The sequence below is a fragment of the Condylura cristata genome, unplaced genomic scaffold (genome assembly GCF_000260355.1).
Source record: "Condylura cristata isolate star-nosed mole 26May11 unplaced genomic scaffold, ConCri1.0 scaffold00025, whole genome shotgun sequence".
NCBI lineage: Eukaryota > Metazoa > Chordata > Mammalia > Eulipotyphla > Talpidae > Condylura > Condylura cristata.
The window spans coordinates 711,189-725,107 of NW_004567126.1; positions in this window are offsets into that span (position 1 = coordinate 711,189).

Genomic DNA, 13,919 nt, shown 5'->3' on the forward strand with positions numbered 1-13,919 from the left:
CTATCCCACAGAGGCGTGCACTGACCACTACGTTCGCCCAAACGTAGGAGACTCGGAGCCACAAGAAGGTGAAACAGGAGTCTTCAGTCTGAAGTCTGTTTATTAGGACCACCCATGGGTATATTTAGGGTCTGAAATGCCTTGTACGTGCAGGAAAAACAGGAAATGTACCCGACACGGGGGTGGGGTACTGTTTGTACCAGGCCTGGGGCTTCTTGCACTTTCTGTTAAAGACAAGGTAGTGGGCTGCATCTGTTTGCAGGACAGAGTGCACTGTGCTCTGCTGGCTTGTTTGTTGTCCTTACTGGGGAGTGTGCTCACCCATGCACAACATCAGCCAGGGCGGACAGATACACTTGAGGTCCTGTCGAGTTAGCCACATTTCCCCTTTCTTGTGTCAAAAGCAGAAAGGCAGATGTTATTGAAGGGGCAAATACAATTGGAAAACAAGTAGGGGGAAGAAGGGTTATTACACAGCAGGCGGGTACCACTGGAATAATTACCGGAAACAACATAAAAGGGGGGATGTTGGTGTCCAACGGTCAGGACCAGTTTGCAATTTCTTGAGCAACATATGTGCTGGGGAGTCCAAGGGAGCAATTAGTGGGCCACCAAGGGGGCAACCCCTGGAATCCAGCCCAGCTGGTTGGATGATGGGGTGGGGGGTTGGCATGAGAGTCCACAGGATTTTGCACAAGTGGCGTTGCACATGAGGATGGCGCATATCGTGAGGAAAATTGCTGCCGGTGTCACCTCTGTGCCGGCTGGCAGCATACACCTGGGCTGGTCACAGAGGGCCTTGATGTCACCCCAAACGAAGGGTTCCCTTGGCTGTGGTCTCTGTGTTTATGCTGTCTTTTGAGGCTGAGCCACTGCAGTTGTGTGACCGGCACAACAGTGTCAGATGTTGCTGTCGAGGCCCTCGGTGTCGTCTCCGTTATCTCTATCATGTATAACTGGTCGGACATTGTGGGCTGGGACCCACAGGGGAGCAGGGCAGTCCTGTGGAAAAACACAAGCAAACCGTCGCCCCATGGTTAAGCAGGGCACTGGGGGTTGGCTATAGCTGGGAGACAGGGTCCTTCCAATGGACCATAAGAGCAGGCATGGGAGGAGTGAGGGCACCCCAATGCTTATAAGCAGGGGACAGGCCAGCCAAGTCAAAAGATAAAAAGCTGAGCGTGAATAGTACTTTTCTGAGTCTCATCTGGGGGGGGGCAGCATTCCCTCTTCTTTTGTCAAAGCAACCTTAAGAGTACAATGAGTACACTCGATGATGGCCTGGCTTTGGGGATTGGACGGGATACCAGTTTTGTGGGTTATGTTCCACACACAATAAGGGGCCATTTTGCCAGAGCGCTGCTGCGCTGGGCATGAGAGGCATAATCAGGGCAGTCATCAGGAGCTGTGGATCGTAACGGCAGAGAGCCGCTGATGCCATAGTGGTGTTAAAGGCCCTGATGGCTCCCTTAGCTGCACTAGTTAATGTCCAGGGACTGGCCGGATGGGGATCGCCTGCAAAGCCCACATAGCACACAATCATATCTGGTCAAAATACTGTGGGGGACCCTGGACCTGTGCCTTTGTGGTGCTCTCCTGCCCCTCGCCAGCAAGGCATGTATAATCTAACTGCACCCCTGTGGTATTACTGTGCTCTGCTTGTTTATCATACTCATCATAATAGGCCGCCTTCCAAAGGAGGAATTGGCCAGGAGGTTAACAGGCTCCTTACAAGAGCCTTCCAATCCCCAGAGCAACTTAGTTGTACAGACCATTGATCAGTCACCGGTTGGAAGTACAGGCTCTGTAAGCCCTCTTCCTTGACTATTTTGCGTAAACATTCCACCTTTTTGGGGTCAACAGGATGCCACTGCCCTGGTCTCTGGGGAGTAGGAGCCACATTTACGGGGAACACTTGCAGGGGAGGGAGTGGTTTGCCGAAATCAGGGTCAGGGCCCATTGTTGGTTTGTTTCTCGACATGCCTCTTCATATTGAGTGACGCCAGGCCATGCTAATGAGGGCTTTGGTGCCGAAGGTGGAGGCACCGCCAGAGGCTGGGGTTCCCAGCCTGAGGGCACCTTATCAGGAGGGGTCTCAGGGGGCAAGCGTCCATCTGGCGGTGGCGACAACCCTCCCTGCCGTCCGGTAGCCCCTCTGTGTCCCCAAGCATTGGCAGGGCCACCGGCACCAGAGAGCGGTCACTACCAGGTAGAAGGGCGGGAGAGAGACACTTCCCCAGTAGTTTCCTTCTGTCAGTGATCGTAATGATGCGCCCCCCATATCGGGGTCCATTACATGAGTGGCCTTGAGCCACAGGGAGATCTGGCGGACCTCGTCCAGGACCCGTTTAACTTCCTTGTGGGTGACCTTGAGTCGACGGGAGGTGAGCATTTGTTGAACCACCTGTGATTGGGGGTCTACAGCAGCAGCGGGTAAGTTATCCATGGGGGTCAGCGCATGAACACCAGGTGGATTTACTGTCCAGAGGGGTGGGTCGTGGATAGGGCAGTTCCTGGGTTTCGGCACCACTTGTCGCTATCCCACTGCTACATTCTCCCAAACGTAGGAGACTCGGAGCCACAAGAAGGTGAAACAGGAGTCAGTCTGGAGTCCGGAGTCTTGTTTATTAGGACCACCCATGGGTATATATAGGGTCTGATATGCCTTGTATGTGCAGGAAAAACAGGAAATGTACCTGACACGGGGGTGAGGTGCATGTTTGTACCAGGCCTGGGGCTTCTTGCACTTTCTGTTAAAGACAAGGTAGTGGGCTGCAGCTGTTTGCAGGACAGAGTGCACTGTGCTCTGCTGGCTTGTTTGTTGTCCTTACTGGGGAGTGTGCTCACCCATGCACAACATCAGCCAGGGCGGGCAGGTACACTTGAGGTCCTGTTGAGTTAGCCACACTTTATTTATAATTGGAAAAACATGGAAACAGCCCAAATGCCCAAAAGTGGATGACTGGATTAAAAAGATGTGGTACATATACACAATAGAATATTACCCAGCAACCAAAAAAAAAATAATAAACACATGCCTTTTGCAGCAACATGGATGGGGCTGGAAGGGATCATGCTTAGTGAAATCAGCCAGAATGAAAAGGAAAAATGCCGGATTGTTTCATTTATAGCAGGAATATTAACGGACTGGGGGAGAAAATAATAATAATGAACAGCTATATACCAGAGACATTTTATGGGAGTGGAGTGGGGAATGGGATCAAAAACAGTGGGGGGAGGGAAGTGCACTGGACTATGGTGATGGCACATGGGTGATTTGATAATGGGTTAATTGCAAATGAGATGGAAAAAATGCACAAAATGATGTAAAAATAAACTTATAATATTCATAAAAAAAATTGTTCTCCTAGTGCACTGGACAATAGTGATGGGCACATGGGTGAAATTGGTGGTGAGAAGCCCACAGGGATTACAACTGAGATGGAAAAAGGCACAAAATGATATGAAAATAAACTACTATATTATTTTTAAAAATTGTTCTCTGAACTGTTGTGAAATATACATAACAATAAAATGTTACCATTTTGTCCATTTTAAAATATACTATTGTGCAGCATCCCTATCTTTCATCCCATGTGAATAACTCATTTTATCTTCCCAAACTAAACTCTGTCTCATTAAACAGTAACTCACAATTCGTCCCGCCACAGCCTCTGATCCCCACCATCTCATTTCTGTCTTTATGAACTTGACTCCTTGAGGGACCTCAAAGAAGCAGAAGCCTGTGATATTTGTACGCTTGCATCTGGCTTCTTTTATTTAACATAATGATCTCAAGTTTCACCAGTGTTGTAGAAGGTAGCAGAATTTCTTCCCTTTTTAAAGCTGATTAATATTCCATTGTTTAGATATACAGTGTTTTGTTTATCCAGTCATTTGTTGAAGAATACTTGGGTTGTCTCCACCTTTTGCCATTTTTTGCTACTGTGAACAATGTTGGACATGGATTATAAGTACCTCTTAAAGAGGTACCTCTGTTTTCAGTCCCTCCCTGGTGGCATAATGAGTTAAAGCACAGCACTATGAAGCTAGACACAGCCACTTCACAAGCTTGATCCCTGGCCAGGGAGGTGACCCACACAGCAGACCTCTCCTTCCTCACACTCTGCTCCCCTCAGTAGTGTACTTCATTGATCTGCCTATTCTGCACCCCCACTCTGGCTCTAGTGAATCCTCTCTCTGGCCTATACCCCCATTTTGCATGCATAAGTAAATAATCTTTAAAAAAGAAAACAAAAAACACTGTTTTCATTGGGGGTTGAGGGGAGACGGGGTGGCATATACCCAGAACTGGAATTGTTGGATCATGTAATGATTCTCTTAATTATTTAAGAAACCATTGTACTGTTTTTCATAATAGTTGCCATTATGTCTTCATTATCTCTTAATTAGATGAAGTGATACTGACTGTATAGTGATAGAAAATTTCCTTTGACAAAATTCATTAGATGAAAAGGTGAATCCACTGAAATTAAACACAAATTCTGTTTTAAAAAAAAATTGGGGCCCTCCCTGGTGGCACAATGGGTTAGAACACAGCACTGCAAGCTAGCCACAGCTGCATCAGTGTGAGTTTGAACCCTGGCCCAGGAGATGATACATGGCGCAGCAGACCTCTCCTGACCTGCCCACTACTCCCCGCAGCAGTGTACTTTGTCAGTCTGCGTGTTCTGCTCCCCACTCTGCTGAAGACTCACCACTCCTGCATCTCTGGCTTGTACCCCAGGTCTGTATGAATGAATAAATAAATCTTTTTAAAAAATGGGGCCTTCCCTGGTGGCACAGCAGGTTAAAGTGCAGCACTATGAAACTGTCTGTAGCTATTGCAGCACGAGTTCAATCCCCAGCCAAGTTGCTGACCCACATGGCACAGCAGACCTCTCCTGTCTTCCCACTTCTCCCTTCAGTGATGTATTTCAATCAGTCTGCCTTTCCTGCTCCCCACTCTGTCTCTAGTGAATCCTCTCACCCTCTGCATCTCTAGCCTGTACCTAATTCTTCTATGCATAAATAAATAAATCTTTTTAAAAAAAAAGGAGGGCTTCCCTGGTGGTACAGGGTTAAGTCTCAGTGTTATCTCTTCAATGGCCTGAGTTCAGTCACTAGCCAGGGAGCTAACCCTGGCATAGCAGACCTCTCCTGCTATACCTGCTGCTCCCACATGTCTTTCAGTAGATTCATTGTCTTTTCTACTCCCCCCTCTGTCTCTGATGAATCTTCTCATCCCCATACTTCTAGCCTAGCCTACACCCCAGCTCTTGTATGCATAAATAAATAAATCTTAGAGAAAAAAACAAAGAACTGGAGTGTAGGCCAGAGGTGTAGGGGGTGAGAGGATTCACCAGAGACAGAGTGGGGAGCAGAACAGGCAGATTTGTTACAGGGTAGCCCAGAGTGGACTGGACCGCCTGTCTGTGGGGCCTCACCGGGTGCTGACAATTCAGTTATACTGCAGGTACACACAAAAGGGTCAATAACAGGTTTATTTACAAAAGGGGAAAGGAATAGAAAATAACCCAAGGGAAAGAGAGCGGGATACAAAGTAACTGGCTAGGCTGACTGAACACACCAAGTCACAGAGCCGTTTCCCAAGCCAAGAGAGCACAAGATGCAATCGCGCCCTATATATCCCCCAAATGTCCCAGAATTCCTGCTAGCTCCGCCCTTGGGTCCTCACACTTCTCTCCCTGGTACTGCTGGGAGTTGTAGTGTCCAATCGCTGGAGTAGGGGATAGTGTTCAGAAAACTGGAGTAGGGGGTGGAGTCCACAAGACTGCAGAGTTCCTTTAGGACATCCTTCCCCTTAACAGATTGACTGAAATATACACCTAAGGGGAGACACCTAAGGGAAGCAGCTGATGAGACAGGAGAGGTCTCAGCTGATGAGACAGGAGAGGTCTGTTGCACCATGTGGGTCAGCTCCTTGGCCAGGGATCAAACTCAGTCCTTCGTGGTGATATCGCTGAGACTTAACCACTAGGCCACTAGGGAAACCCTTTGGCCTAGTGGTTCTCCTTTAACTTGCCATTAATCTGAAACAAAACTTTAAGAAGGGGTAGACTAGAATATTTTTTATGACATCTTTTCTGTGAATTTTGCATTTTCAGGATCATTTCAGACTTTATAGTAGTCACATGTTCTAGAAGCTGCTGGTGAGAAGAGAGCTATAATTTCTTATGCCAGATAATAGCTAGTGTGATTGTAGCTAGTAGAGCCAGGCGCATAGCTCCATGGTAACGTTGTATCCTGTCAGTGTCACCTTCGTCCCTCCAATGACATGGTTGCAAGGGACCAGACCCTCTCATCTCCATGGCAACACGGTATCCTGTATCAGCATCCTAGAGGCCATCATAGAGCCAGGAGGAGAAATGATACTAGTACACTTTTAAAAAGTCCCCACCTAAATTATTTCCATCTGTGTAATTAAAAGTTACAATGTTTTAAGAGTAGTAAAGTTCATAATTGTCTTTTAGCTGTTTTTGCAAGGCAGCATTTCAAGCTTCATGGAGATATATCCTAAAATCATACAGGCAAAAGAACCTAACCCTGAAGAGGTTAGGAAATGGATACAGGTAGTTTGTTAGAATGTGGGGGAGGGGAGGAGTGCTAAGCCTATTTATCAAACTGAGGAACAATCGGTTGACACCAGGGTGCCCCCAGCCCAGTAAAAATTGAAAGTTCAGAACACAAACATAATAACACAATGCTAAAAGCATGTTTTCAGAAAGCAGGCCAGGTAACCTGGAGACTCAGTGGGTCTCAGTAACCTAGGAGACTCACGGGCCTCACCAATCAGCAAGAGACACAACATGGAGACATCCAAGGACCCAACCCCCACTCCTTGCCCAATATACCCATCTAAACACCTGCTTCTTGCTCCCTCAGTGGCAACTCATTTGGGCCCTCTCACTGCTCAAAAAGCATGTCCTTTTCCTATCTGTCAATAAATCTCTTGTTTTTCTACATAACTCTGGTCTTGACATTAAATTCTTTCTTTGCTGAGACAAAACACAGAGCCCCTTGGGGCCCTTGAACCCCCGGGCCTGAGTCATCCGGACTACCTGACCAAATGGACTAGACTTTGAGCTATGGTCTCATGAACAGGGACAGCTAGGAATCTTATTTTGGGGAGCAAAGAAAGTAGTATAAGGATAACAAGAAGGCTAAATATAATCTGCAGTTACTAGAAGTAAATGTCTAGAGTCCGTTTAGTGTCGATCATTATGCAGTGAGTGGGGAGGATTTCAGATTGGCTGTAAACTGGACTGTCATTGTGACTCTCCCTCTCTAGAGAATAAAAGGTACAGCTAGCAATTTATTAATTGACTATGAATTATGACTGTCTTAATCTGTGTTTTAAGATGTTTTTGCATAGAAAAATGAGTGTAGGCCAGAGATACAGGGGCGGTGAGGTGATTCACCAGAAACAGAGTAGGGAGCAGAACAGGCAGCTTACTGAAATACACTGCTGAGGGGAGCAGAAGGCAAGACAAGAGAGGTTTGCTGCACCATATTTGGGTCAGGTCCCTGGTCAGGCCAACTCTGTTTGGGCTTCTTAATAGAATGTTATAGACTTGGAGGGGGGGGGGAGAAATTTTCAGGCAAAAGAAACATCCCAGTGGTATAACCATGCATGGCAGGCTTGTGTTTGAGAAGAGATAGGAACTGCATGAGTAAGGGGTAAAGGAAGTGAAAGGTAAACCAAGAACAAATTTAGAGGCCACCATGAGGATTTTAGTGATTACAAGATTGACTGTGCTGTCTTCATAAACATCCGGGAGACATTTAGCAATTCCTGGGGGGCTGAAGAAAAGGAAGCCATCTCATTTTTCCCTCTAATAAGATATGTGCTAAAAATTAGTACTTTAAGTTAGAACCATAAGTGTGTTAGTTACCTTAAGTAATTTCTTAAAAAAAAAACTTATGTATGCATGTAAGAACTGGGGTATAGGACAGAGGTGTGGAGGGTAAGAAGATTCACCAGAGGCAGAATGGGGAGTAGAACAGGCAGATCAACTGAAATGCACTGCTGAGGAGAGCAGTCAGCGAGACTTGTAGGTCAGCTCCCTGACAGGGGATCAAACTCATGCCACAGTGGCTGATAATAACTTGATAGTGCTGAGTCTTAACCCCTGTGCCACCAGGGATGCCCACCTTAAGTTATTTCTAACACTAGTTATGATAAATGCCTTCTAAATAAACAAGATGGAAAGTTTTTTGTTGTGCTTTGCTTTGGGTGGTTTGTTTTGTTTGGCTAGACATGTGATCTCAATTTAACTCATGTCATATGACATGGTCCCTCAGCCCCTGGTCCTTGTGCCCTCATAGGTAACTAATTGACCAAGAATTCTTAGGGTAATATGCTCCAAAGAGATGAACTAATGTAGAAACCATTGTCAGGGCCTCCTGGTGGAACAAGGGGTTAAGTCTCAGCATTATAAAGTTATCTGGAGCCACTGCAGCACAAGTTAATCCCCAGCCAGGGAGCTGACCCACATGGTGCAGCAGACCTCTCCTGTCCCACCCACTGCTCCCCTCAGCAATATATTTCAATCTATTCTGCTCCCCATTCACCCACCCCCACCCCTCTGGCCTACACCCTAGCTCTTGTATTCATAAATAAATAAATCTTTTTAAAAAAAGAAAAAGAAACCATTGTCAGGGCAAGGATGTACAGTGGTTTAGACCTCAGACTTGAAACAGACTGTCTAGGTCTGAGTTCAGGTTCTGCCACTTGCCTATAAGATATGACCTAAAGATAGCAAGAGTATCTATATGAATGAAATGAAATTACCAATATAGAGATAGAAAATCTAAAAGAAATTCTAGGGTTAAAAAGTATAATACCTGAAATCAAATTTTCACTAGAGAGAATCAGAGGCAAATTTGAGAAGACAAAAAAAAAAAAAAAAAGAACTAGTGAATTGACCATAGGACAGTGGAAATGATTGAGTATGAAAAAGAAAGAAAATGGATTAAAGAAGAAAAGTGAATAAGGAACTGTGGGATACCATCCAATGTACAAACATACCCCTTGTAGGAGTTCTAGAAAGAGGAAGGAGGGAGGGAAGGAGAAAGGGAGTGGGCAAGTAGTGTACTTAAAGAATTATGAAATAATAGTGTATTAAAGAAATAATAGTAAGGGTGTGTTGTGTGTGATGAGGGGCTTCTTCCTTGCTGCTTTCAAGATTACTTTTGTGCCCTCAGCCACAGGCCTGGCTTGTACTCACAGAGACACCCCACACACACACACTTACTATGCCTGTGCATAGACCTCTACTGTCCACCCAGCTCTGGGTACTGCTCCATAGGAGGTCCTGACTCCCGACATTCACACACAGCTGCAGCTGCAGGTTCAGTATGGCCATCTGCCTGTGCTGCCTCTGACTGTCTACCCACACAGCAGTGGGTAGGCGTTCAGTGGTCATCTCTGACAGAGGCAGTCAGACATTTCGTAGCAAAAGAAATTTACCACCCTCCAGTTAAGTGAAGTAAGAAGACTTGACATTTGTTGTCTCTCACTCTGTCTTGCCTAAAGTTTGTTTGCATCCAACATTGGAAAGATTGTTGCCAGTCACTTTATTAACTGCTGATGGATTCCCCAACTTTTCCAAGAGATGAGCTGTACTTAGAACACTCAGAGTTTTTAGAAAATTTTATGCCCGCTTAAAAGAAAAAGTTGAATTCATCACTCGTCGTAAGGGAGATGCAAATTAAAACCACAATGAGATACCACCTCACCCCAGTGAGAATGGCTCATCTTCAAAAAACTAGCAACAACAAATGTTGGCGAGGATGTGGTGAAAAAGGAACTCTCCTGCACTGCTGGTGGGAATGCAAACTAGTACAACCACTATGGAAAACTGTTTGGAGGTTCCTCAAACTGCTAAACATGGAGCTTCCCTACGACCCAGCAATCCCACTCCTAGGTATCTACCCAAAAGACACAAAAACACTGATTGAAAAAGATACCTGTACCCCCATGTTTATTGCTGCTTTATTTACAATTGGAAAAACATGGAAGCAGCCCAAATGCCCAAAAGTAGATGACTGGATAAAAAAGATGTGGTACATATACACAATGGAATATTACTCAGCAACCAAAAAAGGGAAACACATGTCTTTTGCAGCAACTTGGATGGAGCTGGAAAAGATCATGCTTAGTGAGATAAGCTAGAAAGAGAAAGAAAAATACCGGATGGTTTCACTCATAGCAGGAGTATAATGGACCAGATGGAAAATAACAAAAATAATGAACAATCATATACCAGAGACATTTTGTGAGGATGGAGTGGGGAATGGGATCAAAAGTGGGGTGGGAGGAGGGAAATGCACGGGATTATGGTGATGGCACATGGGTGACTTGGTGATGGGAAACCCGCGGGGATTACAATTGAGATGGAAAAAAAAAGTACAAAATGATGTAAAAATAAACTTTTGTAATAAAAAAATTAAAAAATAAAAAAAAGTTGAATAAATAATGAAAGAGGCAAAACATTTCAGCAAGTGGTGCTCTCTAATCACCATGTTAATAGTAGCTGTGTGATAGTTCATAGTACAAACATGTATCCTAAGAGCTATGTTGTGAGCAAGTCCTGTAGAGTACTGCTTGTGAGGTAGTCCACTTGAAGTCCTAATGCATAATGAAGGCTGAATGACTTGTTTCAAACTTAAGGCACTTTGTGCCTATAAAAGTTATTGTGGGCCCTCCCTGGTGGCACATCAGGGCAAAGCACAGCACTAAGAAGCTAAAGCCACTTCAGCATGAGTTCAGTCCTCACCGCAGAGGTGACCACATGGTGAGGCAGACCTCTCCTGACCCGCCCATTGCTCCCCTCAGCAGTGTACTTCGACAGTCAGCCTGTTCTCCCCACTCTGTCTCTGGTGAATCCTCTCATCGCCCCTGCACCTCTGGCCTGTACCCCAGTTCTGTATGCATAAATAAAGAAATCTTTTTTAAAAATGTTATTGTACAGTCTCCTGTTTCAAGTGTGCCCTGGAGCACGCTCACTTATTTTATTGCATAAGACTTAGATTATGCCCGAGATATCATAGTATAAGCTATCAGTGATCTTTTTACCAAAGTGAGAAAAAAAGCTCACATTGTTCCCACTTTTGTGTTGTTTTATTATTTCAAATGATAAAATGTTCTACTACCACTTTTTTTTAGTTTTTTGTTACTCTTTTTTTACATAATTCTTCATTTTTGTACACTGTGCTTTTTCATCTCCACCCAGTTCTTGTATGCATAAATCTTTTTTTTTAAAGTTTGTTTTTATTTATTTATGCATACAAGAACTGGGATACAGGCCAGAGATGTGGGAGATGAGAGGATTTACTAGAGACAAAGTGGGGAACAGAACAAGTGGATTGACTGAAATACACTGCTGAGGGGAGCAGTAGATGAGACACGAGAGGTCCGCCATACCATGTGGGGTCAGCTCCCTGGCTGGAGATCGAACTTATGCTGCAGTGGCTGGCATAGCTTGATAGCACTGAGACTTTAACCCCTGTGCCACCAGAGAGGCTCTTTTTCAGTAGTTTTTAAAAAGATTTATTTATTTATGCATACAGAACCGGGGTACTGGCCAGAGGTGTGGTAGGTGAAAGACAGGTGGGGAGCAGAACAGGCAGATGTACTGAAATACACTGCAGGGGGGCAGTGGGCAGGGAGATGTCTGCCACGCCCTGATCAGGAATCGAACTTGTGTTGCAGTGGCTTCAGAGAACTTCATAATGTGGTGCTTTAACCCATTGCACCACCAGGGCATTTTTTTTTTAAAAAGATTTATTTTGGCCCTCCCTGGTGGTGCAGCGGGTTAAAGCACAGCACAAAGAAGCTTAAACCACTTCTACATGAATTCCATCCCCGCCTGCCCCGGAGGTGACCACATGGCGTGGCAGACCTCTCCTGACCCGCCCGCTGCTCCCCTCAGCAGTGTACTTCATTGATCTGCCTGTTCTGCTCCCCACTCTGTCTCTGGTGAATCCTCTCACCCTCCGTATCTCTGGCCTGTACAGAATATTCGTACAGAACTGGGGTACAGGCCAGAGATGTGGAGGGTGAGAGGATCCACCAGTGAGAGTGGAGAGCAGAACAGGCAGATGATCAAAGTACACCGCTGAGGGGAGCAGCGGGCGGGTCAGGAGAGGTCTGCTGCGCCATATGGGTCTCCTCCAGGGCATTTTTAATATGGAATTTTTTTACCTCATAAAGAAACAATGTTTATTGGTTTAAAATGGAGCTAATTAAGACACCAATTATATATTACAGCTCTGATTATTTGTATTGACTACATGTAGAAAGTGTTTCATTTTTCATGACATGTCATAGTTTTCCTACCTATAAAATAGAGGTATTGTAGGGGGCCTTCCTGGTGGCCTAGGGGTTAAGTCTCAGCATTATCACTGCTACAGCCTGAATTTGATCCCATGCAGGGAGCTGATCCACATGGTGCAACAGACCTCTCCTGTCTCATATGCTTCTCCCCTCTGCAGAATATTTCAGTTGATCCACCTGTTCTACTCCTCACTCTGTCGCTGGTGAATCCTCCCACCCCCTGCACCTCTGGAGTGTTCTCCAGTTCTTCTACACACACACACACACACACACACACACAATAAATAAAATAGAGGACCTCCCTGGTGGCACAACGGGTTAAAGTGCGGCACTAGGAAGCTAGCCGCACTGCTTCAACATGAGTACCATCCCTAGCCAGGGAGGTGATCCACATGGCGAGGCAGACCTGTCTCACCGGCTGCCCCCCTCAGCAGTGTACTTTGTTAATCTGTTACAGGGCAGCCCAGAGTGGACTGTGCAGCCTGTCCGTGGGGCCTCACCCTCACACTCACAATTCAGTTACACTGCAGGTACACACAAAATGGTCAATAACGGGTTTATTTACTAAAGGGTTTCCCTTTAGTATATAGGGAAACAACCCAGGGAAAGAGAGCGGGATACAAAGTAACTGGAATACCTTAGGGCTAGGCTGACTGAACACACCAAGTCACATGGTCCACAGAGCCGTTTCCCAAGCGAGAGAACGCAAGATGCAATCATGCCCTGTTTATCCCCCACTTGTCCTAGAATTCCTTCCTTTTAGCTCTGCCCTTGGGTCCTCGCAGTTCTCTCCCTGGTACTGCTGGGAGTTGTAGCTTCCAATCACTGGAGTAGGGGATAGTGTCCAGAAAGCTGGAGAGGGGGTGGAGTCCATAAGACTCTGCAGAGTTCCTTTAGGACATCCTTCCCCTTAACAAATCTACCTGTTCTGCTCCCCACTCTGTCTCTGGTGAAGCCTCTCACTGCCCCTGCACCTTTGGCCTGTATCCCAGTTCTGAATGAATAAATAAATCTTTTTTAAAAAATAGAGGCATTGATAAAGTTTATGTGTGTTATTTAAAGGAAAAAATGCTAAGCAAACAAAACACCAGTAAAGAATCCTATACCTAGTAAAACTATCCTTAAAGGTGAGGGTGAAATTAACATAATCCTCGGTAAACCAAAACAGATGGAGTTTGTTGCCACTAGACCTGCCCTGCAAGAAATGCTCAAGGGAAATGAAAGTGCACCATAAATGAGCACTAGACAATGTCCTCTGTGGAAATAAAGGGCTCAAAAGAGGTAAGTGCCTTGGAAATTACAAAAACTAGTATTATAACAATAGTCTATGTCTCTACTTTTGGGTTTCTATATGATTTAAGAGATTCATACTTTTTTTTTTTTTTAATCAGCCATTGGTGGCACAAGGGGTTAAGGTGTAGCTCTATGAAGCTATCTGTAGCACAAGTTCAATACCTGGCCAGGGAGCTGACCCACAGGATGCAGCAGACCTCTCCTGTCTCACCTGCTGCTCCCCTCAGCAGTGTATTTCAATATCTGCCTGTTCTGCTCCCCACTC